This window comes from Marmota flaviventris, chromosome 5, assembly GCF_047511675.1.
Source record: "Marmota flaviventris isolate mMarFla1 chromosome 5, mMarFla1.hap1, whole genome shotgun sequence".
Classification (NCBI taxonomy): Eukaryota; Metazoa; Chordata; class Mammalia; order Rodentia; family Sciuridae; genus Marmota; species Marmota flaviventris.
Window position 1 is genome coordinate 90162957 of NC_092502.1, and position 26525 is coordinate 90189481.

The 26525-nt window shown below is 34.3% G+C and overlaps 1 long non-coding RNA gene across 5 annotated transcripts in view; it reads left to right on the forward strand.

Annotated features, from left to right (window-relative positions):
* Window positions 1-26525, forward strand: part of LOC139705785 (uncharacterized) — a 120535-nt gene that overhangs the window by 16893 nt on the left and 77117 nt on the right. For 3 of the 5 annotated variants that reach the window (XR_011707608.1, XR_011707610.1, XR_011707609.1), the window contains 3 exons: window positions 243-314; window positions 9991-10090; window positions 19901-19958. This is a non-coding gene — a long non-coding RNA (uncharacterized lncRNA). Of the gene's footprint in view, window positions 1-242; window positions 315-6054; window positions 6118-9990; window positions 10091-19900; window positions 19959-26525 lie in introns of all 5 variants that reach the window. The other 2 variants (XR_011707611.1, XR_011707612.1) reach the window with 1 other exon arrangement.

Genomic DNA, 26525 nt, shown 5'->3' on the forward strand with positions numbered 1-26525 from the left:
CATATAGTAAGTCAGGGAGCAGGGAATAAAACCCAGTTCTCCTGACATCAATTCAGGCATCCTCTCTTCACTTTGCCTATCATTTTGGGGGGTTGTTCTTAAGTGAAAGGAGAGGGAGAGAGAGAGGTTAGGAAGAAGAGCAAGAGGAGAGAGAGAGAGAGAGAGAGAGAGAGAGAGAGAGAGAGAGAGAGAGAGAGAGACACTTTCCCCTCTGACTTTTTTTTTTTTTTTCTTCCTTATAGGGAAAAACAGTGAAGCCACGTTAGCCTGGAAGCTCCTCATACATCGATAAGACAGTGTGTCTTCTAGAGCCTGTGAGTCCCTTCTATATTTTTTGGACTTTCCTGGAAACAGTGATAGTTTGGATATAATGAGACGTTCACTAAGCTCTTTACCCTACAGTTAATTTTTTGCCCTCTTCAATCTAACTAGAGCAGGAAAATAGAGACAGGCACAAACATAATTGTCTCTTTTCATGTACATGTACCTATTTTCAATATATTTTGCAGTAAGGACTTTAAGGAATTATTTTCTCCTCTTTGGTGTAGTTTATGCTATGTTCACATCACAAATGGCTTTTTATGTGAAAATGAATTTGTTTCTTGTTTCTGTTTCGTGACCAACTTGCCAGTCCTAAAGTGAAAATAGCACAAATAGAATAATGTGGAAACACATTTTAAAAATCCCTTTGGAGAAAAAACCCATTCTAAAACTTAGAATTATATGCATGTGCTTTCTTTTTCAGGTTTTTATTCTAACAAATTTAATTCATTCTTAGTTGAGATGATTAAGCTTGAATCAACATTTACACAGTGCCACGCATCTATGAAAAAATAGTTGTAAAACTGGAGGTTGGAGTTATATATCCTATTGTAAAATCATTTTTTCCCAAAATTTGTTGCTTCAAAATCAAATAGTTGGTTGAGGAAATTATTTGCTTTCTTCTGTAAATACATACTGGAAACTTATAATACCAATAATCATATTCTTTAGGGTGAATGAAGCTACTAATAGCAATTTTGTCAATGCTATAAATATTCCCAAGATTTAATAAGTAAACCAGATAGCACATATGTCTTTGACTATTTTAGGTCAAATTATCTTATGGGTTTAGCATCTTCTAGTAGGAAAATTTCACCATCATATTAGCGTAAGGAGAGATCTGTAATCAGATACAAGTATTCAGTACCCCTTTTATTTAGGCATTACTTTAGTCACCCTTACAAAATATGATTTATTTAATTTCTGTCTAAGAAGGCTTTCTTTCTGGGGAAGCACATGTATGAGAATATTTTAAAAGACTGTTTTTAGTCTAATTGTAATTTATGGAGAACATCTGTAATGTAAATAATTTTCTATACTGGTTTAATTACCCCATATTATTCTACTCTACTAGGTAGATAAAACTGAATAATATGGACTTTTTTTCATATAGCAGCTTAAATACGGTACTGTTCTCAATGTCTTCATTTTAGTACAAGTTGAAATTATTTCAAAGCTAGCAGCATTGGCTGTATATTTTCCATTGATATAGCCAGTATACAATTTGTAGCTTAATTTCAAAGTTGTCTGTGGGCAAAAAAGGGTGGAATTTTTTTCAGCCAACTATAGATTTGCATGTTGTAAAAATTTCTTTGTGTCCTATCTTGAATTCTCAGATATTTAGGATTTTCCCAGTATTTTATTCTTAGGAATATTATGTAAATTTTGTCTAGTGTTTTTAAGATATAGTCAACACATACTTATTGAGTTTTTTTCATACTTCAGGCATATGGCATAGTTAAAGATATAGTCCTTGCCCTCAGGAAGATAATAATTGATATGATCTTTTACCAAAAATGTAACAGGTTATATTTTCTTAATATAATACCTCATGTGATTTTACATTAATATTACTATAATGGGACTTTAAAAAAAAAGAAAATATATTTTACTTTCTCTTGCTATTCACCTTTTGAAAGAAATCTTGGAATTATAGTTTGGGGTTGCCAAAATTAAAGTTTTCTTAATATTGATCTTGAATAAATAGAGTATGGCATTTTAAAATTTCAGATCAATTCTTTAAAATAAGATCTTAAGATTTTTTTTCTCAATACTCTATTTTGTTTAAATTAAATATGTTAATTTATTTTTTAACTGTGCCTTCTTTTTTAAAAATATATTTTTTAGTTGTAAATGGATCCTTTATTTTATTTATTCAGCAAACAAAAAATTGTTACATAATAGTAACAATTCTCTGAAAAGAGACATTTATTTTACTTAATTTACTAAGAAGCAAGTTCAATTTTCTTCTTTTTCTTTTTTCGTAGTAAGGATTAAATCCAGGGGTGCTCTATCACTACATCTCCAGCCCTTTTTATTTAATTTTTTTATCTTGAGACAGGGTTTCACTAGTTTGCCAAGGCTGGCCTCTGCCTTTTGATCTTCCTGCCTTAGCTTCCCAAGTAGCTGGGATTATAGTCCTGTACCATCATACCTAGTTCCTTTTTCTAAAACTCAACTAACAAAGCCTAGCTGAGTTCAAGTTACAACCACACTAAATATAAAGGTAAAACATGTTTTTATAAAGATTTTTCAAAGCCCCTATATTTGATCTTGATCACACATTAGTTTGGATGCTGCTATTGAATTTATTATAGCATTGAACATATTTTTATAGCTCACCAATGATTTATTTATTTATTTATTTTTTGATGGTTTTCAAATATTTTATTTTAGCATTGGGACCCTTTAACAAATGAAATGAAGCCTTATGAGGAAGTTCTTATGAGGAAAGAACAGAACTGGGGTGGATTTGAGTCTACCAGGAATACAGATAAGTTTGTGAGGGTATCCAGAGGAACACCCAGATGCCTGCAAAGATGGAGCAGTTTCCCAAAAAATAGAAACTGGTACCCTTGGAATTTCTGAGGCCTTGAACAGATATCAGCTCTGAAAAACAGCATAGTGTTTTCAAACCACTTTAAACAGTCATGCACAGTAAAAGTTTACTTCAAGACATGATACGCATCTTCAGAAACAATGTTCATGAAACATGCCTTTACACTATAAAATGAAATTATCCCACACCTTAGCTGGCTCAGGGATGTTTTGGGAATAGGAGCTACAAACTTCTTTTGAGGGATTATCTTTTTTTTTTTTAATTTTTTATTGTTGGCTGTTCAAAACATTACATAGTTCTTGATATATCATATTTCACAATTTGATTCAAGTGGGTTATGAGCTCCCATTTTTACCCCATATACAGATTGCAGAATCACATCAGTTACACATCCATTGATTTACATATTGCCATACTAGTGTCTGTTGTATTCTGCTGCCTTTCCTATCCCCTACTATCCCCCCTCCCCTCCCCTCCCCTCCCCTCTTCTCTCTCTGCCCCCTCTACTGACATTCGTTTGTCCCCCTTGTATTATTTTTCCCCTTCCCCTCACTTCCTCTTGTATGTACTTTTGAATAACTCTGAGGGTCTCCTTCCATTTCCATGCATTTTCCCTTCTCTCTCCCTTTCCCTCCCACCTCTCATCCCTGTTTAATGTTAATCTTCTTCTCATGCTCTTTGACCCTACTCTGTTCTTAGTTACTCTCCTTATATCAAAGAAGACATTTGGCATTTGTTTTTTAGGGATTGGCTAGCTTCACTTAGCATAATCTGCTCTAATGCCATCCATTTCCCTGTAAATTCTATGATTTTGTCATTTTTTAATGCAGAGTAATACTCCATTGTGTATAAATGCCACATTTTTTTTTATCCATTCATCCATTGAAGGGCATCTAGGTTGGTTCCACAGTCTAGCTATTGTGAATTGTGCTGCTATGAACATCGATGTCGCAGTGTCCCTGTAGCATGCTCTTTTTAGGTCTTTAGGGAATAGACCGAGAAGGGGAATAGCTGGGTCAAATGGTGGCTCCATTCCCAGCTTTCCAAGAAATCTCCATACTGCTTTCCAAATTGGCTGCACCAATTTGCAGTCCCACCAGCAATGTACAAGTGTACCCTTTTCCCCACATCCTCGCCAGCACTTGTTGTTTGACTTCATAATGGCTGCCAATCTAACTGGAGTGAGATGGTATCTTAGGGTGGTTTTGATTTGCATTTCTCTGACTGCTAGAGATGGTGAGCATTTTTTCATGTACTTGTTGATTGACTGTATGTCCTCCTCTGAGAAGTGTCTGTTCAGGTCCTTGGCCCATTTGTTGATTGGGTTGTTTGTTCTCTTATTGTCTAATTTTTTGAGCTCTTTGTATACTCTGGATATTAGGGCTCTATCTGAAGTGTGAGGAGTAAAGATTTGTTCCCAGGATGTAGGCTCCCTATTTACCTCTATTATTGTTTCTTTTGCTGAGAAAAAACTTTTTAGTTTGAGTAAGTCCCATTTGTTGATTCTAGTTATTAACTTTTGTGCTATGGGTGTCCTATTGAGGAATTTGGAGCCCGACCCCACAGTATGTAGATCGTAGCCAACTTTTTCTTCTATCAGACGGCGTGTCTCTGATTTGATATCGAGCTCCTTGATCCATTTTGAATTAACTTTTGTGCATGGCGAGAGAAAGGGATTCAGTTTCATTTTGTTGACCAATGATTTATTAAATGATGCTAAGAATAATTACCATTTAGCTGTCTCACAAGAAGTGGGTTGCTGATATTCATTTTCTGGCAAATTTGACCAATGCAGATAACTGTTTTGGATGAAAAGGTTGACAAAATTACTATTTTTTCTCTATAATAGTTGCGGTCTTTCTGGGATTAATTGTGCAATAACCTCTTCTGTTTTAAAATATGAAGATATAGATATAAGTTTCAGTTTGTATGTATGATAATTAGCAGTAGAAGTAAAATTTGTATGTGGTGTAGAGTGTTTGCATGAGGTACCAGGTCCTTTGGATTTTAGTGATATATTGAGTTTTGCATTACTTACATATTTCTCAAAATAAGTATTTGAATTCCAAAATAAGCTCTTTTTCAACTTGTTGTTGTTATCTGCAGTGCAAGGGATAGAAACCTGGGACTTGTGTACTGTACCATTGAGCTATTCCCCTAGTTCTAGTTAACTTTGGAGATATATATTTTAAAAGATTTATATTTATAAAGAGGCACACACATTTAGTGATACTTGGAAGATGGTTACAGTGGATTTAACCATACTACTAGGGTTATCCGGGTAGTTTTTTGAACTGGTTAATGCTTAGTGATCAGAGGGAAGAAGAGAGTGATATTGTGGAACTTTGAAAGCCAACTGATGTCTATTGACAGAGCCCCAAATCACCAAGATCCTATTTGTATTGCAGTTCAGAAATTAAGTTCAAATGTGTTTTGAGTTGTATGTTGGTCAGCTTTGTGTTGCTGTGACCAAAATAACTAGGAATAACCTAGAGGAGGAAAAGTTTATTTTGGCTCATGGTTTTAAAGCTTTCAGTCCATGATTGTCTGGCTCCAAAGTAGAAAAACATCATGGCAGAAAGACATGGTGGAGGAAGGCTGCTTAGCTCAGGAAGCCCCAACTCTGAACCTTCTGCACCGGGGACAAAGATTTAAGCACATGAGCTTTTTGAGGGACATTCCAGTTTCAAACCACAGCAAGTTGTGACAAATAATTTTAAAATTTGAAAAGTCCTGAATTTTATAATAAGGAATTAGCTGAAGGCAATATTTTTATGTATAGTATGTATGTTCAAGACTTTTGCTCTTACATAACCTTGCCTAATTATTTTTCCTATCCAAGAGAAGTATATAAAACCCCTTAAGTTATAAATTTTTCTGTTCTGTAAACAGCAAAATTCTATTATCATCATTATATGCTAAGTAAATTTCATATATTATTTAATTTAATCCATTCATGTAAAATGTAAAATTCCTATTTTACTGATAAAGAGTTCAAGGCTTAAACATGTTTAATTTGCTAGAGTCATATAGTTAGTAAATGACAGATCAAGGATTTCATTGAAATATGTGTTACTCTGTAGCCCTTTCCTGTTATATGCCAATGCCATTGTTTCTTGTCAAGTAATTCATTATGCTATCTTTTGATTATGGTTCAAATTATATTCTTACAGGTATATAAAACACATGAAGCAACTCTGTTAAGAAACAAAAAGGAAAAATTAAATAACCTCCAGGTATTCGTTTTTCAAACTAAACTCTTTTTAAAATAGCTTTATTTTATTTATTTTTCATTTTTGTGTGGTGGTGAGGATTGAACCCAGTGCCTCATGAGTGTAGGCATATGCTCTACCACTGAGCCACAACCCCAGCCCTCCTGGTATTATTATATACCAGTCAATAGGATGATTACATTCTCCAATATTAATTTAAATGATGATATCTGTTCCAATTGTGCTACATTGAATGAAGAAAGACTTATGTTTAAAACGTAAATTTATTTTGGCATTAGGTTGACTTGGCTATTAAAAAGTGTATTTGCTACCAGAGTGAAAAGTAAATAGCAAGAAATTTTTAAATTTATGATTTGTAACCTTTAGAATATTTTTTCTTTTAGTGACTCTCAAGGGGTAAAAATCATGGTTTCCCTTAGTAGGTGTATTATTTTGCTTGGGCAGCTATAACAAAGTATCACAAAACTGGGTGGCTTAAAAAAACAGAATGGTTTGTTGTCAAGTTCTGGGGAATGGAAGTCTAATATTAAGGTGTGATCTGGTTGCTTCCTTTTGAGGGCTGTAGGGTAGGATGTATTCCATGCCTTTCTTCTATCTTCTGGATATTTGCTGGAAGTCTTTCCTGTTTCTTTTTTTTTTTTTTTTAATCTTTATTTTATTTGCTCATTTATTTTTATGTGGTGCTGGGGATTGAACCCAGGGCCTCACATATGTGAGGCAAGTTCTCTACCCCTGAGCTACAACCCCAGCCCCTCTTTCTTGTTTCTTGGCTTGGAGATGTGCCATACTGATCTCTGTCTTCATGTTTACTTGGTGTCCTTTTTGTATGCATGTTTGTCTTTGTGTCCAAATTTCCCTGTTTATAAGGACACCAGTAACATTGGATTAAGGCCCACCCTAATGATTTCATCTTAATTTGATCATTTGCAAAGACCCTATTTCCAAATAGGGTCACATTCACAGGAACTAGAGATTAGGACTGCACGTTCTCTTTAGGGGATACAATTTAGTGCATACCTACAGGCAATTTTTCTGATATAGTATATTTGAAAACTCTTTAGTAGTGGTTATACACATAAGTTTGAAGTTTATCAAAACATTGGTATGAACATATGTCCATAAATGAGTCATGTGTGACTATTTGTTTTGGAATAGGATTGCTTTGGGGCTTGCTTTGTTTTTATAAAAAAATTGTAGGAAGAACAATTTGTAGAACTATTGGGGATAGTTTTGGATAAATTAAATATGATTAGATATCAAAATATATAGGACTGTATAAGATAACAGAATTTAAAGTTAACAGTAGCTAATGGTATGATGAAGTTTGGATTTCCATAGACATTTTGGGCAAGAGAATGTTGCAGAGGAGGGCAATATGAGTTAAAGTCCTGATGCAGGAATAGTTATTTTATGTATGGTGAGTTGTGGTTATGAAGAGAGAAAGTGTTGTTAGACCATTTTAAATATTTAGTGCTGATTTTAGCTATTAAACTTCAAGAAAGGTTTATTTTAATTTTATTGTGTAGAGTATTTGGAATATATCAATAACAAGAAAAACATGACCCATAACTCTAATACTCAGAGTTAGTTATTATTAACATTTTGGCATTTGATAAAATCCCAGTCAAGTTCCTGCCATCTTTTTCATTCAGATTATGTCATATAGTTTTCTAAAATAAGTTAAATTCTGTATTGTTCTTTGAGTCTATATCTGAGTTCAAGACTCAATGGTTAACACCCCTGAGAGTCTAGTGATGCGTTGAATCACCATATTTCCCTTTACCATCTAGTCAAGCCAGCTTGGTCTTATATGATTGAGTCCTTTGCCTTGTCCCCTACCCACCTCCTTTTGTACTGCTGCCAAGGTCTTTTAAATAATTATATCACTCTCTTGGCTTAACTCCTTTAGTAAGGGTAGAAGTCCAGCTTTTTATCATTTCTGTGATCTTCCTCATGCCTTTGTCTTCTCATCTTTAGTGTTCCCAAAGCTACTTGACAATCTCAGAATATTGTATACCTTTTTGCACCTCCATAATTTTCACCTCTTCTCTCCACTAAGAATGTCCTTTATCTATGTGTCCCTCTTTCTAGCAGCTATTCATTCTTTAGTACTCATTGCAAATGACATTTCCTCTCTGAAGTTTTTATTCTAAGCCTAGTTTTCCTTCTTCTTAGTCGTAGCACTTTCTATAAAACTTGTCATAGAATTGATAACAGGGTTTTATTGTGGTCAGTTTTCACCTTTTCCTCTGTTACTAAACTCTTGGTGTTTTTGTTGTTATTATTATATGTGATACTTGGGATTGAACCTGGGAGTGTTCTCCCACTGAGCTTCATCCTCAGCCCCCATTCTTGTTTTAATTTTACAGGCAGGCACCATTATGCTGGACACCAAACTATTATTTAAATGCTGTGCTAGGTATTGTAGAAATTGGAAACCAAAATGAAGAGGAACTTTCGGAGTTTGTGGCCTAGTGGAGGATTCCCAGTTTTAGTGAGTTTGTGCAGGATAGTGGTAAGGAATATAATGGAGAATTGTTAAAGAAAATATACCTGAATGGCCCCTTAAAAGGGCATTGTGTACAGTGCTTTAAAGTTAACAGAGTTTATTGTTACAGGTGGCAGTGAACCTGCATTGCAGGTAGCATATGTTTTCTTTTTTTAAATTTTTTTTTTAGGTTGTAGATGGTCACAATGCCTTTATTTTGTTTATTTGGTTTTATGGGTGCTGAGGATCGAACCCAGTGCCTCACATGTGCTAGGCAAGCACTCTACCACGGAGCCACAACCCCAGTCCCTGTAGCATATGTTTTCAGTAGTTGTGTTGAAATTTCCTGATCTCTACCTGCAAGAGGAGCCCCAGAGCTTCAGCTCTGTGGGTGCAGCCTTGCCCTTATATGAGGCTGTTACTTTCCCACTTCATCTTTTCTGCTCTAATAGGGGAGATGGGTGAGAATTTAGTTGTTTGTTTTGTAAATAGCCACAGAGAACTGAAAGAAAAAATGTTTTAATAATATCAATACTTTTTGTATTATGCCTTATTATTTTTATATTGGTTTATAGAATCCTTAAAGAATGCTTTACTCATTTTGGGCATTTAGCATTGTGATGTTGTTTAGTTGTATCTAGTTGTTAATGGCTTCTTATTGATTTTTAAGTTTTTAGTCTAATTTCTTATTCTCTTAAATAATAAAAAGGCATATAACATTAATTTTACTTATTTAAAATATGCTCCAGTAATATGTAATAAGCTCCTCACTCTTAAGGAAGAAATTCAAGTAGAAATTGATAAAATTCCACATCAAGAAGCAGTAGAAATATTGTATTATAAAACTTCTGTATTAATAAGAATGAACACTGTAGTTAGTAACCAAAGTATTTTTTCTTCATAAAAAGTGGGAGTATTTTTCAGAATTCTGGGAAATGTCAAAGTAATTTTGGCTCTAGTCATGCTGCATTTAATGCTATTGAGAATATTGCTAGCATTAACAAAAATATTCTGTAATTTCCTCAGATATTGCTACTGGTGATGAGGGATGTAAAGTTGGCATGCTTTCATGTTTTGAGCATTATCATTACGCACTTCTGATTTTACATGTCAGAAGCAATATTTTTGTTAAGACTGCTGAGAATATTTTTAGTTAGGGGTAGAGGTTAGGCTCTTATTATTTGTATAGTAGTGATATATAGAATAAAATAAACATGTCAGAGTAAATACATATATAATTTCATATAAATATTTAAAAGTATTTATACATTTGTCAGTTTTTTTGCTCTATCAGAATATAGTGGTTTTTCAAGGAAGACAGTTTTATTTTTATATTGATTATTTTATTTTGTAATTTTCTGTGACCATTGTGAATACTCATCTTGCAGATATAAGCTATTGTTCACCAGGGAGCTTTGGCAAAATCGGCTAGATGAGCAAGTCTGTCTTCACTAAGGAGAAACAACTTGAAGCTCATACCTATTTATGGTGAGTCAGTATCATCTTCATATATGAAAGATCCAGATTAATGTTATTTTGTGTTTGTAGTGTTATAAGACAATAATTTAAGTTAAACTTTGTTTTATGAGATATTATCGGAATGTTGTACTACGATGCTTCATTACTTGAATCTAAAGGATAGCACAGAAATAACCCAGACACAGAAAAAGAATGGAAGTAATCATTGTTGTTTCTGAATGTACTTAAAAGCAGTTTTTTTTTTTTTTTTTATCCCCTGAGTCTGGATCTGGCTGTGTTGTCCAGGCTGGCTTCAAACTCTTAGGCTCCAACTATCTTCCTGCTTCAGCCTCCCAGGTAGCTGGGACTATAGGCATGTGCCACCACACCAAGCTAAGAGCAGTTTGATTAGTTCCTCTCACTTCTGTTCTTATTTCCATATGACATGCTAGCTAACTAATAATCCATAACTGTTATTTGAATGAATGTTTAATATATACATTAAAATACATATATGGTATATTTATTTTAAAATGTATTATTTATTTCTGAAATTCCTGGATAAGTGCAATACCAATGTAAAAGTTCTCTTCTATTTTCTTTTTAAAAAATATTTTATTTTTTTGTTTCAGTTGGACACAATACCTTTATTTTATTTATAATTATATGGTGCTGAGGATTGAACCCAGGGCCTCACATGTGCTAGGCGAGTGCTCTACTGCTGAGCCACAACCCTAACCCTCTTCCATTTTCAAGTAGATTATTTGGTCTTTCAACTGGCAGTCATTGTTTATGCTTGTCTCAGACTGCTATGCCAGAGGTATAGTGAATGACCACATATGTTTACTATTATTACAAGAATCAGTAGTATATTTACATAGCAGTCTTCAGTTTAGGCCAATATAATTTAATGCATATTTAATAATCATAATTTCATTTTGCTGTACTAATCACATTTGTGATTTGACACAATCTTACCTAACCATGAAATATGTATATATGTGAATGTGAATGTATGTATATAATTATGTAAATAAGTATATTTAACTAACTTGATACAGGTATTAATGTTGCTTTGGCCCTTTTTATTCTACCTGTTTTCACTTAATTCATCTTCATTGTCAGATCATCAAAATAATTTTTTTTAATAGTCTTGCTTTACTAGTGTTCTCTTGTTTTTTTCAGAGAATAAATTTTATTGTGTATATTTAATATCACGCCATGATATTAAGGAATATTATTAAGGAATATCATACAGGTAGCAAAATAGTTACTACAGGGAGGCAAATTAGTATATCTATCATCTCACATAATTACTTTTTGTTGTAAGAGCAGCTAAAATCTCCTTATTTAAAAATCCTAAATACAATGTACTTTTATTAACTGTAGTCTCATGTTGTGTATTAGATATCTGGAATTTTTCATCCTGCTACATTGTATCCTTTGACTTACATCTTCCCATTCCTCCCTATAACCATAGTTTTATTCTCTGTATATTTGAGCTTTCTATAAAAGATTCTACATATAAATGAGATCATGCATTATTGTTTTCCTATGTCTGACTTATTTTGTTAGTATAATATGTTTCAGATCCATTCATTCATTTTGTGACAAATGGCAAAATCTCCTTTTTAAGGCTGAATGATAGTCTCTCTTTATGTGTGTGTGTGTATATATGTATATATATACACACATATATATGCACATATATACATATATGTACATATACACACATACATACATGTGCCTATGCACACACATGTATAGCCATATGTAAATGTGTGTACATATATATGTATACACATGTGTGTATATATTTATGTGTGTGTATATGTGAGTGTATGTGTATCTATATCTTTATATATCACACATTGTCCATTTGTCTGTTGATGGACCCTTATTTCTGGATCTTGTCTATATAATGCATATGGGAATGGGGAGTGAAGATATATTCATAAGGTGGTGATTTCATATTCTTTGTGAATATACCCAGAAGAGGGATTCCTGAGTATACAGTAGTTCTTTAGGAACCTCTGTGCTATTTTCCCTAATGATTGTTTCTTCTTTTTTATTGTTATTATCCTTTAACTTTATTTAAGAGTATAAATAAATATCAAGGTTAAAGACTGGTAAAACAGATGCTCACTAAAGTAAAAAACTACTAGATATGGACTTCTATTCTTCCATTCCTGCTTTCTTGTAACCATACATAAGCTTACATGAATATTGCCAGCCCAAGCATCTATATGAAATGTTATGAATAGGCCATGGAGTGAAAAAAGAGTAGCATGGAGAAGAGATTTGAATTTTTTTTTTAATTTGGAGAAAAGGTTGTTATTGTACAACTTTCTTTTCCTCAAAAAGACTCCCAGTATCTCTGTAGTAAAATAGAACTCTCCTTTTCTATGCTTTACAGATAACTATTAAATATAACTTGATGCATTTTTCATAATCTTATTCCTTGAAAACATTAGTTTCAGATGATATTTCTCAGTACTGTTATTATTATTTTCACAGCATCTATTCCAAACCTTTTCAGTAGAGCTAGGCTTTGGAAATGTCTTTAGTATTACAATGCAAGCAAATAAAAAATTAATGTATAAGTTTAAGTTCATAAATAGATAGAATAATTCTTTTGTAGTTATGACAATAAAATGCTATTATTGAATAAAATCTGCTCAGCTTCGTGTTTGTACTTTCCAAATCTCATTCTGTCTTCATAGTAGTCATATTAGGGAGAAATAATAATCCCAGGATTCTATATGAGGAAACTTAAGAGTTTGATTACATAAGGTCGGTGGCTAACCCAGGATTCTGGACTACTAACCTCTGAACTTCTACTTTAAATTCCAAGCGCTGTATAATGCTTCAAGAACCTTTTCCTCCTGGTGCAGGGGATCAAACTCTGCACCAATGGTAGAGAACTTGCTCAGCAAGTTCTCTACCATTTAGCTATACCTACAGCCCACTAAACTGCACAAAGCTTTCATGTATAAAACTATAGATGGGGCTGCTTCATTCTCAAAGTCTAGTCTGGCTAGTTCATAATGATAATGTATAAAAGTTTTGATTGTGGTACACCAAAATGTATCTGGCCAACACATTTGCTTTTGTGATTTTACATAGATATAACTTTTGACAATCCTTTAGTATATTAGGTACTAAACTTATTGTTATGTGTGTGTGTATATATATATATATATATATATATATATATGCATATGTCACATGTATTCTTTAAGTAGAATATTGGTGGTATTCCTTGAAGAATTTATGTGGTACATCTTGAGTGTCGGCTTTACTTTTCAGGTAGTGCATCTTGAGTGTTGGCTCTACTTTTCAGGTAGTGGAATTACCGTTTAATTCATACGTTTGCTAGAAGTCGAGACCTTGGTTCTGGAACATTATTTACATATAAATATAAAACAGGTCTTCTAAAATGGTGGTATTAGTTGTCTAATGGATACATCATGAAATGTGAAATGATAGTTTGACCATTGTTGAGGAAAATCAAATCCATAAATTGTTTAGACATTATGGAAACTTATGGTTCTATGATTTTTATATTTAAAATCCTTCAGTGGTTTCTTTGTTTTTAAAATATAAGTATTATTATTTTTAGTGTATATACAAGGTCTCCTGTTATTGGATAATTGAATACTGCTTCAGGCAGCTCCAACAACTTTTCCTGTTACCCACCCAGACATCATAGGTACTCCTTACATGTTAAAATCTCAATTAAATGGAATGAGCTTGTAGTCATGTTATCATGGTAAGCTTTTTTTTTTTTTTTGTATTTTGTCCTCAGCATATTTTCTTTCTGACCATTATGGTCTTTCTTCTTTGCTTCATTGGCAAGTACCAACTTTTTATTCTAGATTCAGCTTTTTTAACTTCTTGAAATCTTTCTTAGTGATCATCCTTTGTGTCTGAGCCTTTCCAGTCTATGATTCTACTCTAGAACCTGTATTTTATTGCTCTTATTTGTGTGCATCTTTCCTACTAGATTGTGGACTTCTTAAGGGCAAGTACAAATGCTACATATATAATGCATATTTATATTCCAAATTTTTAACATAATGCATGGTGTAGAGTTGATGCTTGATAAGAACTTGTTGCATAGGAAAAGGTGATACTGGCCATTAATGTGATAATGGTGGTAAAGTGAATTCCAAGGTGGAGTGCTACTGTGCTTTGCAGGGAGCATTCAGTGTATAAAAGGGGATCTTTTTCAAAGTTTCACCATAATCATATTAGTTTATCAAAATGTATAGTGTATATCCAAAATTTTGTTATCATGAACCATCAAAAATTTGTTATTGGAAATTTACTTATAAAATTTAGAAAGCTGATTTTTTAAAACAAATATTAGATTTCAATAATGAGTCCAATAAATTTTAACTCTGTTATTTTTCTGAAGGAGATCCATATGTGCTCTGGTGTTATAATCAGTCTAAAGTTGGAAATGAATATTTCTGTTTAAAAATTATGCAGAGGAAAACTAAAGAGGGTCCTTTTGTTATCACATTTAAAGTTTCATTTACTCTAAATTTGTAATTTTTATGCTCTGTAATCCCAGTCAAAGTGTTATATTATGGCTAGTATTACTATAATGATAAATTCTGACATGGTTCAGTAGTTTTACATTTGAAAAACACTCATATTACCCCTTTAGTAATATGCTAAGATTTAAGTTGGTGTTATATTTTGTCTGTTTATGATTTAATTTTTATAAATAATTAATTTATATTAATTAGAGGTTGTATGTTCTTTCACTATCAGATTATAATTTTTTTTTTTTTATTGTTGGCTGTTCAAAACATTACATAGTTCTTGATATATCATATTTCACAATTTGATTCAAGTGGGTTATGAGCTCCCATTTTTACCCCATATACAGATTGCAGAATCACATCAGTTACACATCCATTGATTTACATATTGCCATACTAGTGTCTGTTGTATTCTGCTGTCTTTCCTATCCTCTACTATCCCCCCTCCCCTCCCCTCCCCTCCCCTCCCCTCCCCTCTTCTCTCTCTGCCCCCTTTACTGACATTCGTTTGTCCCCCTTGTATTATTTTTCCCCTTCCCCTCACTTCCTCTTGTATGTACTTTTGTATACCTCTGAGGGTCTCCTTCCATTTCCATGCATTTTCCCTTCTCTCTCCCTTTCCCTCCCACCTCTCATCCCTGTTTAATGTTAATCTTCTTCTCATGCTCTTCGACCCTACTCTGTTCTTAGCTACTCTCCTTATATCAAAGAAGACATTTGACATTTGTTTTTTAGGGATTGGCTAGCTTCACTTAGCATAATCTGCTCTAATGCCATCCATTTCCCTGTAAATTCTATGATTTTGTCATTTTTTAATGCAGAGTAATACTCCATTGTGTATAAATGCCACATTTTTTTTATCCATTCATCCATTGAAGGGCATCTAGGTTGGTTCCACAGTCTAGCTATTGTGAATTGTGCTGCTATGAACATCGATGTAGCAGTGTCCCTGTAGCATGCTCTTTTTAGGTCTTTAGGGAATAGACCGAGAAGGGGAATAGCTGGGTCAAATGGTGGCTCCATTCCCAGCTTTCCAAGAAATCTCCATACTGCTTTCCAAATTGGCTGCACCAATTTGCAGTCCCACCAGCAATGTACAAGTGTACCCTTTTCCCCACATCCTCGCCAGCACTTGTTGTTGTTTGACTTCATAATGGCTGCCAATCTAACTGGAGTGAGATGGTATCTTAGGGTGGTTTTGATTTGCATTTCTCTGACTGCTAGAGATGGTGAGCATTTTTTCATGTACTTGTTGATTGACTGTATGTCCTCCTCTGAGAAGTGTCTGTTCAGGTCCTTGGCCCATTTGTTGATTGGGTTGTTTGTTCTCTTATTGTCTAATTTTTTGAGCTCTTTGTATACTCTGGATATTAGGGCTCTATCTGAAGTGTGAGGAGTAAAGATTTGTTCCCAGGTTGTAGGCTCTCTATTTACCTCTCTTATTGTATCTTTTGCTGAGAAAAAACTTTTTAGTTTGAGTAAGTCCCATTTGTTGATTCTAGTTATTAACTTTTGTGCTATGGGTGTCCTATTGAGGAATTTGGAGCCCGACCCCACCGACTGTAGATCGTAGCCAACTTTTTCTTCTATCGACAGACCCTTAGCCATGCTAGCGAAGAGAAGAAGAGAGAGAACTCAAATCACTAACATACGGGATGAAAGAGGCAATATCACAACAGACACTTCAGAAATACAGAAGATAATCAAAAATTATTTTGAATCCTTATACTCCAATAAATTAGAAGATAGTGAAGGCTCAGATTATAATTTTAACTGAGGAAATACTATACAATGAAGATATTTAAAGGAAGCTTAAGTTTTCTGATATCAATTGGTTTCTATTAAATGTCTTGTTTGAGGAGATATAGAAAGAACTTCACACAACATACTGAAATAGAATGAACTATGCTGAACAGCATATTCACTAAATAAGTAAAATAGGGAGAGAGTTTTGGGATTAGAAGGAATGACATTTTAATGACATTTTCGTTTCGTTTTTTTCAAGCTAAAAATACTTAAGACTTAATTTTGTAGGAAGACATTACATATGCTGGTCATCCAATGTATACATTCTTTAGCCTATTTAATAGTTGAAAACTTTTAAATAAATACATGTGATTTAATTTGTGCTGCTCAGAAACAGTGATCAAAAATGGCAATAAAAGTCAAATAATGAAATAAGAATATCAAAATAAATAAACTAAGGATTTTACTGTGGCCCATTCTTCATTCAATTTCTGGCAACATTTATGTTTACAAATCACTTGTTTGACTGACTAGACTTTATTGATGAGAATTATGAATCAGGTTCATTTTTCCTGGTTGACATTTGGCACATTGCTGTAACTCTTACATTTTGTGAGTATCAGATTCTTGAACAGTAATAAGATACAATCAACTCTGTATTTCAGACAAACAAAAATGTCTTTTCAAAAAGCGAAATGTTGCTATTGTTTTAACAACACATTGTGATTCCTGCCTTTGAAATTCAGAATGGAATACACAGTGATGATGTTATTTTTCAGATTAAAAAAATCTTTAGAATGATTTTCCAACGGGCATAAAACTTCTCTTGATACTGGTTCTATAGATTGCTTTAGCAGTTGCCTGAGTCTAGGCTGTAAAAACAGTTGCTTTCTTTTTTTAGTATTTAAAAAAACATTATTGAGAAACTGCACATTTAAAAATGTTTTTTCTAAAGGAAAAAAATGTAGTTTTTCTTAAATGCCTAATTTGTTACGAGGCCATGATGATGTAAACTTAAAAATGTGGGACATTCTAACAATTAATAGGGTGAATCTCTTTTTGAGTAGGGAAAAGGATCCATAGTAACCATAATCTTGAATCTTTTCATTTGTAAAACTGAATCAAGGGGTCAACTCTACTTTCAAATGTGTCCTGTTCTGTTTTGTCTTAATAGGAATTCTTCATGCAACTGAATGGCAGAAAAATTCCTTTAGAACAATTACATTTTCTTTAATTCTGTCTATTCAAGCAATTGAAAGTAAAATGAATGTACAGTCTTTATAATTTATCAAAAAATTTCTAATGTGGAAGATGTACCTCAGTGGCAAGGCTCTTGCCTAGCATGTGTGAAGTACTGGGTTCAAATATCCAATACCACCCACATATACATACACACACACATAAATGAATCATGTTTTCAGTGTCACATTTAAGAAATTTTTTTCAACTTTGTTTTGTTTTAAAATTTTAATTGCTTCATACACTTAAGTCTGTGATTCATTCTATGTTAATTTTTGTCTGTTGTGTGAGATAAAGATCTCAATTCATCTTCTGGCATGTTGATATCCAATTTTCCTTGAATAATTTGTTAAAAAAACATCCTGGGCTGGGGCTGTAGCTCAGTGGTAAAGTGCTTGACTTGCATGTGTGAGGCACTGGGTTTGATTGTCAGCAAAACATAGACACATATTATCTTTATTTATTTTTATCTACAACTAAAAAAATATATATATACACACATGTGTGTGTGTGTGTGTGTGTGTGTGTGTAAATGCCTGTCCCTTCCCCATTGAATTTCTTTGGCACCTTTGTTGACCTTTCACATAAGCATTTATTTCTTAATGTAAGGAATATTTCTGGGCTCTCAGTTTTATTTCAGTGATCTGTTTATCTTTTTGCTAGTACATTGTTTTGATAACTATTGCTTTATGTAAAGTTTTGAAATTGGAAAATGTAAGTTTTCAGCTTTGTTATTTTTTTTCAAAATTGTTTTGGCATTATAGGTATTTCACAATGCTGTATAGATTTTAGTATCATCTTGTCAATTTCTGCCAAAACCTTCTAAATTTTGATAAGGATTATGTTGAATATGAGCCAATCAGGGGAGAATACCCATCTCAGCAATAATTGAACTTTTGGTGTTGGGGATATAGTTCAGTTGGTAGAGTGCTTGCCTTGCATGCACAGGGCACTGGGTTCAATCCCCAGCACCCCACCCTCAACCCATTCCACTCCCTCCCTGTCCCCCCAACACAAAGAAGTTTCTACTCCATTCTTTTGAACGTAATTTGTCTTTTTTTAAAAAAATATAACCTCTCTACTTGCTTTTTTTTTTTTGTGTGTGTGTGTGCTGTTTGCTTTTAATTTTTTTTTCTTTTAGTCGTAGATGGGCACAATAACTTTATTTTATTTATTTATTTTTATGTGGTGTTGAGGATTGAACCCAGTGACCTCACACAAGCCAGGCGAGCTGTCTACCACTGAGCTACAACCCCAGCCCCCTGTTTGCTTTAAGAAAAATTAATTTCAGCCTTGTAGATTTTTAATTTTAATTGTTGATTTTTAATTGCAAATAACTTAAATTTATTTTTTTATGTGGTGCTGAGGATCAAATCCAGTACCTCTGCCACTAAGCCACAATCCCAGACTCCTCTGCTTGCTTTTAACAATTTTATTTTTGTTTTAAAATAGGCTTATAATGATAGTTGGGCAGGGATTTTCTTTAATTTATAGTGCTTGGGAGTTTGGAGCTTCTTAAATATGTGGATTGGTGTCTTTAATCAGTTCTGGAAATTTTCTCTTTAAATACCATTTTTTTTCTTCAAATTTGAATTGTAAGATGCACTGTTATATACCACTAAAAAATAGCATAAAAGTCTTATTAATAGTACTGTGTTATTTTTTTCCCCTCCAGTGCTGGGAATCAAACTCACGACCTTGAGCTACCACTGAGCTATACCCCAGCTCAATAATAGTACTATGTGATATATGAAATGATCACACTGACTTTGGTTGCTTTGATATTTGTCATTTTCCCAAAGGAAATGATAAATGTTTTCTCAATGGCATTGCTTGAACATAATCTTTTATATTTTTTATCTCTATAAGAAATAATGCACAATATAATATGCTTATAGTTTTCTCTTTTCCTGTAAATATTTTGTTGTTGTTTTATAAGAATCTAATAACTACTTAATTATTGTTATAATTTCAATTGTGAGCATTTGCCTCACGAATATCAAACTGTGTGCCCTTTTATATACACTTTTAAAAAACTTTTCTGAAGTACAATACATATCCCAAAAACTACTGTGGTTTGAGTGTGCACCCAAAGTTCATGTTGGAAACTTAATCCCCAAGGCAACTGCATTAAGAGATAGTAGGGCATCACAGTTCTGCACTCATGAAAGTATTAATGTTGTTACCTTGGAGTAGGTTAGTTATTGAGAAACTAAGACTTATTATAAAAATCAAGTTTAACCCCTTCTTGCTTTCTCTCCTGCCTCTCTTCCCCTTCCACTTTTGCCATGGGGTGACATAGCAAGAAGTTCTAACCAGATGCAGGCTCCTTGACCTTGGACTTCCCAGTCTCCAGAACTGTAAGAAATAAATTTCCTTCTTTATAAATGACCAAATCTGTGGTATTCTGTTGTACCAACACTAAATGGACTAAAACTATAGCTTCTCAATGCTAATGTAGAATTTTTAATGATATTTAATTAGTAATTAAAAAATTATTTATTGTTGACAGTGCACAAAGGTGAAGTAAGGACAATATGAATAGCACAACACATGATTATTGCTGCCTGGAGAATAGTAGTCCTAAACAAACCACCAATTTTGAGATGTATCTTGATTTTCAAGATATTTAAAGTTTGTTAGTTGCCATTAATGAATATGGGATTGCTTCTGCCTATATTTTTTCTTTGGTCATTCTGGAACTGAGAGTAAACACATATGAGATTTTCTCAGCCTTCTCTGCATACTAATTCCTAGATAGTTTTTTGAATAGTTCTTCTTATCTATCTTCCAATCCTCTACTTTTCTGGCTTTGATATGCTGCTAAAACAATGCATTGAATTTTAAATTTCAGTAACTGAATTTTTCAACTTTAGAAATTTAATTAGGCTTCTTTTTCAAATTACTTTTATAATTTTTATAGTTTTCTATCCCTGCAGATATTTTCAAGCATGCCATTTAAAAGTATAGTAAGCATTATTTTATATTCTGTATCTGGTAATTCTAATATCTGAAGTCTTATTAGGTTGCTGTCAATTGTCCTATCTTTTTGCAGGTTTTTGCCCATGGTGCTTTGTTTCCTTGTCTGCATGGTTATCTTTCTCATTCCTCTTGAAAACTTATTGAAGAGTCTTGGAGGCTTAGAATGAAGATACTTTCTTTTTGTAAGAATTTGAATTTGCTTTTGCTAAGGAACGTAGGATCATTTATCAAAATCATAGCTTTAAGTCCCTTATCAATAATGCCGCAGTCTGGCTGGGCACAATTCAGGAGCCACTTGTCAAAAGAAACGAACTTTATTTTTAGAACCACACACTGCACCACACAGGTCTTCAGGAAAAACCCTCAGAGCCCAACTGCCACCACCGGCTTCTCACAAGCCTCTCAACCTCCCCCACTCCTCCTGCTCTTGAGGCCGATTGGCTGGGTCGTGTGGGCGGAGCCAAAAAAAGTCCCCCAATGAGCAGCTCCATAGACTGAAAGGGCGGGGAAACAGCCCAATGAGCATCACCGCAGAGGAGCCAATCAGCTAGAAGTTGCCGGGGCGCTGTGAGCCAATCATCAGCTGGCAGCTGGAAGTTTGCTGGCAGCTGGAAGTTTGCTGGGGTCCCTTCAGCTGTGGCTCTCAACATCTCCCCCTCTCTGTTTAAACAACAAGCATGTGGCTTAGGAACCGTGCCTGCCTTAGGTTGTCCAATAGTACATATGGTTCTTACCCGTAATCGGATGAGCTGACCTCAAGGCGTCAGCCTCCTGTCTTAGGTTGGTACCATTGCAATTGGATCTTACCCGTTATTGACTACCAGTTCAGCATACAGCCACACCTGTGGATAGGTCTTTGTACCAGCGGGGGGGTGAGGTTCTTTGCCTCACCTCTGTTGGCCCCCAAATTTTAGCTGAACGACCATGACAAGCAGAAGGGAGGAAGATACACCAAGCCAATTGACAGCTCCTTTTGGAAAAATTGTACCACTGATGACACCATCAGCAAAAATACCCCAACACTACCACAAGTCGCTGCATCAATAGATAGTTCACAATGCATAGAAGTGAGTTCACAATGCATACAAGTGATACATAGTCCAGGGAAGTTCTGCAAGCAGTTCAGTGATAGCTCCTTTTGGAAAAATTGTACCACCGATGACACCATCAGCAAAAATACCCCAACACTACCACAAGTCGCTGCACCAACAGATAGTTCACAATGCATACAAGTGAGCTCACAATGCATACAAGTGATACATAGTCCAGGGAAGTTCTGCAAGCAGTTCAGTGATGGCTATTGCAGAAGCTGTAGATTGGTTTTATCTTTGTCTTCACCGGCACTGGGATGAAGATAGGAATTCTGGCAATAATGGCTAAAGAAAAAATTATGTAACATTCCAGAAGGCGCTAAAAGAGAACAATTTTCTTAACAATTTACATTATCTTGAACAGAATTATTAAATATAATGAAAAGGAAAGGTGAAAGTAAACAAACAGATCTGTTAACCTCCTTTTTTTCACATTTTAAAACAATCCTCAACAGCTGTTTACCCAATTTAAATTAAACCATTTAAATCACATGAATAAAAAAAAAATATTTGGATCCATTTTTTCATGAGCGCTCATCATATATGATATATGGACATACATACATACAAACATACAACATAAAACACAAGTGTGCACACATAATATAATACATACAACACATAACATAATAGTAAAGGCCTTATAACTTTTTACAGGTGAAATCTCCATTGCAATGTTTAAAAACTCTATAGTCAAAAAATAGAAGTGATCAGCAAAACATTAACCTAGGTCTGTATGAGCTCAAAAACCAAAATAGAACTTCGTGATGTGGGAAAGGGTAATAATACAATAGATATTGAAAAAAGCATCCTGGTTCTGTCGCAGATGTAAGGATAGCCAAATTGGAGTTTTGGATATCAGCTGTTATGGATTTGAGCCAAATCATCTTCTTTTTGGTCTATAGAAATCGCTTTAGTTAATCTCTCCAGAATCCAAATCAGCTGCTGTTCTCCCTGTGGAAACATACCAACAGACCTCCGACTCCAGACAATTACTGGGTCAAGACCTTTCCATTGTCCTGTTAGAATATCCTTCCAAAGTACCTTGGGCTTATGTACATTTTTTGGACACATATGCCTTTCCGCAGCACTAAGCCCTGATGTATCCAAATTTAAAAAGTTTAGAGTAAAAAGTGTTATTTTAAGTTTATCTTTGGGGAATATATATCCCTTCCCAATTCCCTCTTTTTGCTTTAATAAGTACATTTTAATAGTTTGATGAGCTCTTTCAACTATGCCTTGTCCCTGGGGATTGTATGGGATTCCTGTTATATGAGTAATGCCAAATGATGAGCAAAATTGTTTAAAAGAGGTAGAAGTATAACCAGGGGCATTATCTGTTTTTAACTGTTTTGGAATGCCCACAGTGGCAAAATTTTGTAAGCAATGAGCTACAATATCTTTAGTTTTTTCTCTGGCATGAAGGGAGCCCATCAAAAATCCAGAAGAAGTATCAACTGTAACATGCAAATATTTTAATTTTCCAAATTCTGGCAAGTGTGTGATGTCCATCTGCCAAATATGGTTAGGTATCAGTCCTCTAGGATTGATTCCAAGATTAACTTGTGGTAAAAAGGTCACACAATTTTTACATTGTTTTATTATTTGTCTAGCTTGTTCCTTAGTTATTTTAAAATGCAAATTAAAAATCAAAGTGATGAGAGCAAATCCCCAGGAAGGCCAGCCTGTAGCTGAAGATTTTTCAAGACAGAAGTTTTTCCCTTCTTTTTTTTCTTTTCCTTTCCTCTCCTGTTTCTCTTAGTGTCTAAGCAATCTTTGCTAAAGTCCTGGGGGTGTGGTGAGGAACAGGGAGGATATGTTTCATCTTAGTTCCATTTTGGGGTCTAACTTAATGTGGAGAGGGTTTTTTTTTTTTTTTATTAGACACCTCATGTTAGGTGAGTCTCAATTTCTAAATCCCTTGCCTTTAGTGTTTCAGAATTAAAGTTTATATATGCTTACTGGAAAATGTCCTGAAAGCAAAATTGGCTCATCAGAGAGGTAAACACTGTTTTTATTTTTTATTTTTATTTTTAGTTTTTTTTACTTTGCCCAGATCGATCTATCAATCGATCGCTCGATCGATCGATCTATCAATCAATCAATCGATCTATTTATTTAGTGGTGCTGGGGATTGAACCCAAGGCCCTGTATATGCAAAGAAAGCACTCTACCATTTGAGCTATATCTCCAGCCCCTACCCAGAATTTGACTAACAGTTCCTCATTATCTTGTGAGCTCACCACTTTTAGTAATTATATTTAAAAATGCCTGCATTGGGGCTGGGGCTGGGGCTCTGTGGTAGTGTACTTGGCTAGCATGTGGCACTGGGTTTTATTCTCAGCACCACATATAAATTAAAAAATAATAAAATAAAGGTCTATCAATGACTAAATTAAAATAAATTTTAAAAAATGCCTGAATTTTCAGTTTTTAGTAAAAGGGATGGCTTTAATCACTGGGGGGTGGAGTGGGGTGGGGTAAATTTTCCTACCAGGAGACACTGGTAATTTCTAGAGGCATTTTTCATTTGTTAGATCGGGAAATACTAGTATCTAGTGGGTAGATGTATAGGTCAGCTCCCCAAAGAATTATCTAGACCCAAATGTTAATAAAGTAAAAGTCTAAATAACCTAAACTTCTATTACAGAAAATAGAAACCCAAGAAAATAGTTTACAATTTCAAAATTTGGAAGTACTAACAAATAATAACATACTTTCACAAATTTTATTCTATACTAACTAATTTATACTGAATTTTATGTTCCAACTGCAGAAATTTTCTTAAATCACTTTTTTTGTATTCATGAGCATTACTATATAGTATGTTTTTTCCTCATACTTGTTAGCAGGGAAAAAACTAGGGTGAGGTGAGCAAAGTGATGGCTTCAGGCACAAAAGCCACAATAAACAAAATACCAAAATTTTATGTAAAGAAAGAATCACTAACATTGCTTTGCCTTGCTGGAACCTGAAGCAAAAGGAAAAATTAGTAATACTTACTACTTCGAATTTTAACATTTTATTCATCTTAGATTTTTCTGCATTAATTTTGATTGTTCACAGTTGTGTATTAAAATATTTATTGTAATATGTGTTTTTTGGGGGGGACCCTTTTAAATGTGCACAGAAGGAGTATCTTGCCCTCTCTGTCATAGTCTTGGCCCTGCTTGTGGTGAGCCTTTCTGACTAGGTAGCTCACACAAGGATGACACAGGGATTTTATTTCTAGGGTACAGATGTTTGCCTTGCTGTTTTAATATAAGAGTAGAGGAAGGTTTGAAGGAAAATGTTGTTGTTCATGTTTTTAATTGTATTTAATTATACTTACAGTAAAAATTTTTGTACAGTGGATTCAAGATGTTTTAGTCTGCTTTGAATCACTATGATAAAAATGCCTGGTGAGAACACCTAGAAGAGAAAAAGTTTATTTGATGCTCAATTTTGCTCATGGTTCAGAATTCTTCATCTATGGATTACCTGTCCATTGCTCTAGTCAAGGTGAGATAGCACATCTTGGGGAGAAGGGACCATAGAGAAGATATACCTTTCTGGGGCACACTCCTAATGACCCACCTCCTCCAGCCATGGCCCATCTTCCTATAGTTACCAACCAGTCAGTCCATTCAAATTAGGATGGACCAAACAGGTCATGACTCTTATAATCTAATGATTTACCTCTGAATATTTCTGCACAGGAGATTCTAAGGGATATTTTGTATCCAAATCATAGCATAAGTTAAAGTAGCAAGGATCCTATAGGTGTACTAGTCATAGCAATAAAAAACTGAGTTGGTGATTCCAGTTTAAGAGAGCAGTCATATAGGAAGCAGTCAATTAATGTCTTTAAGGAGGAGGCATAACTACCAGGTTTAAAGCCAGAATTATTAGGATTAGGGTAATAATTTATATTGAAGGAGACTAAAAGATCATGGGTTAACATGAGGGGAAAAAAGGTAATGAGACCTTATTTATCCTGATTGGGATATATAACAGGTAAGGAAACCTCAGAAGCTTTATGGTAGCCCTGTTTAGCACACGAGAGGGGTGAGGCTCAGAAAATAGTATAGAATCCATCTGATCAGCACTTATCATCTCAGCTCCCATGCTCCCCAACCTCAGTGTGGTGATTGACTAAATAGTAAGAGCACCAGTGTGCACTGAAGTAGTTTAGGTATTTCTTACCTCAGTCAAAATGAACTCAGATGCAAAGGTAGGACAGATCCTGCAGGTGGAGGGTGGGGACATTGGTGGACACTATATCAGGGGCTGGAGAAACAAGCTGAAGAAAGGCAGTGAGAGCTAATATTAGCAAGTGTTTTGAAGCATTCATTTGTAAGCTGTTAAAGTGAAAATCCATTTTCTTCTATTAAGCCTGCAATATGCGTGTCATCATAAGCACTCTCGTACTTGCACAATAAAAGAGTACTGTCCTCCTTGTTGGTATTCCCAAGCTTTTTATCCCTAAATCTCTCAATTCCAATTGTATTACAACAATTTTATTGTATTTTCCAGAGGGCAAAAAATGTCTGCTTTGTGTGTGTATCTAAGTTCTTTTGAAAGCAAAAGTACTTCTTCATTTCAGCATGCACATTTCTAGAATATGTTCTTGTTTTACATTTTAGCACAACTCTACTAAAACCATAAATGGTCACTTTTGAGTTAAGTGTCAAGAGTAATGTTAAAACTACCTCTATCTATTTGCATCATGGAGGAAACACTGAAGAATTCAAAGCAATTTTAGTGTTGGAATGTCAGAAAAGTAAATAGATTCTGGCAATCAAGATTTCATGACAGCCTCTTGAGCCTGTTTATTTAAACATAAGAATGATGGGCTTTCCAAGTAGTATTTTC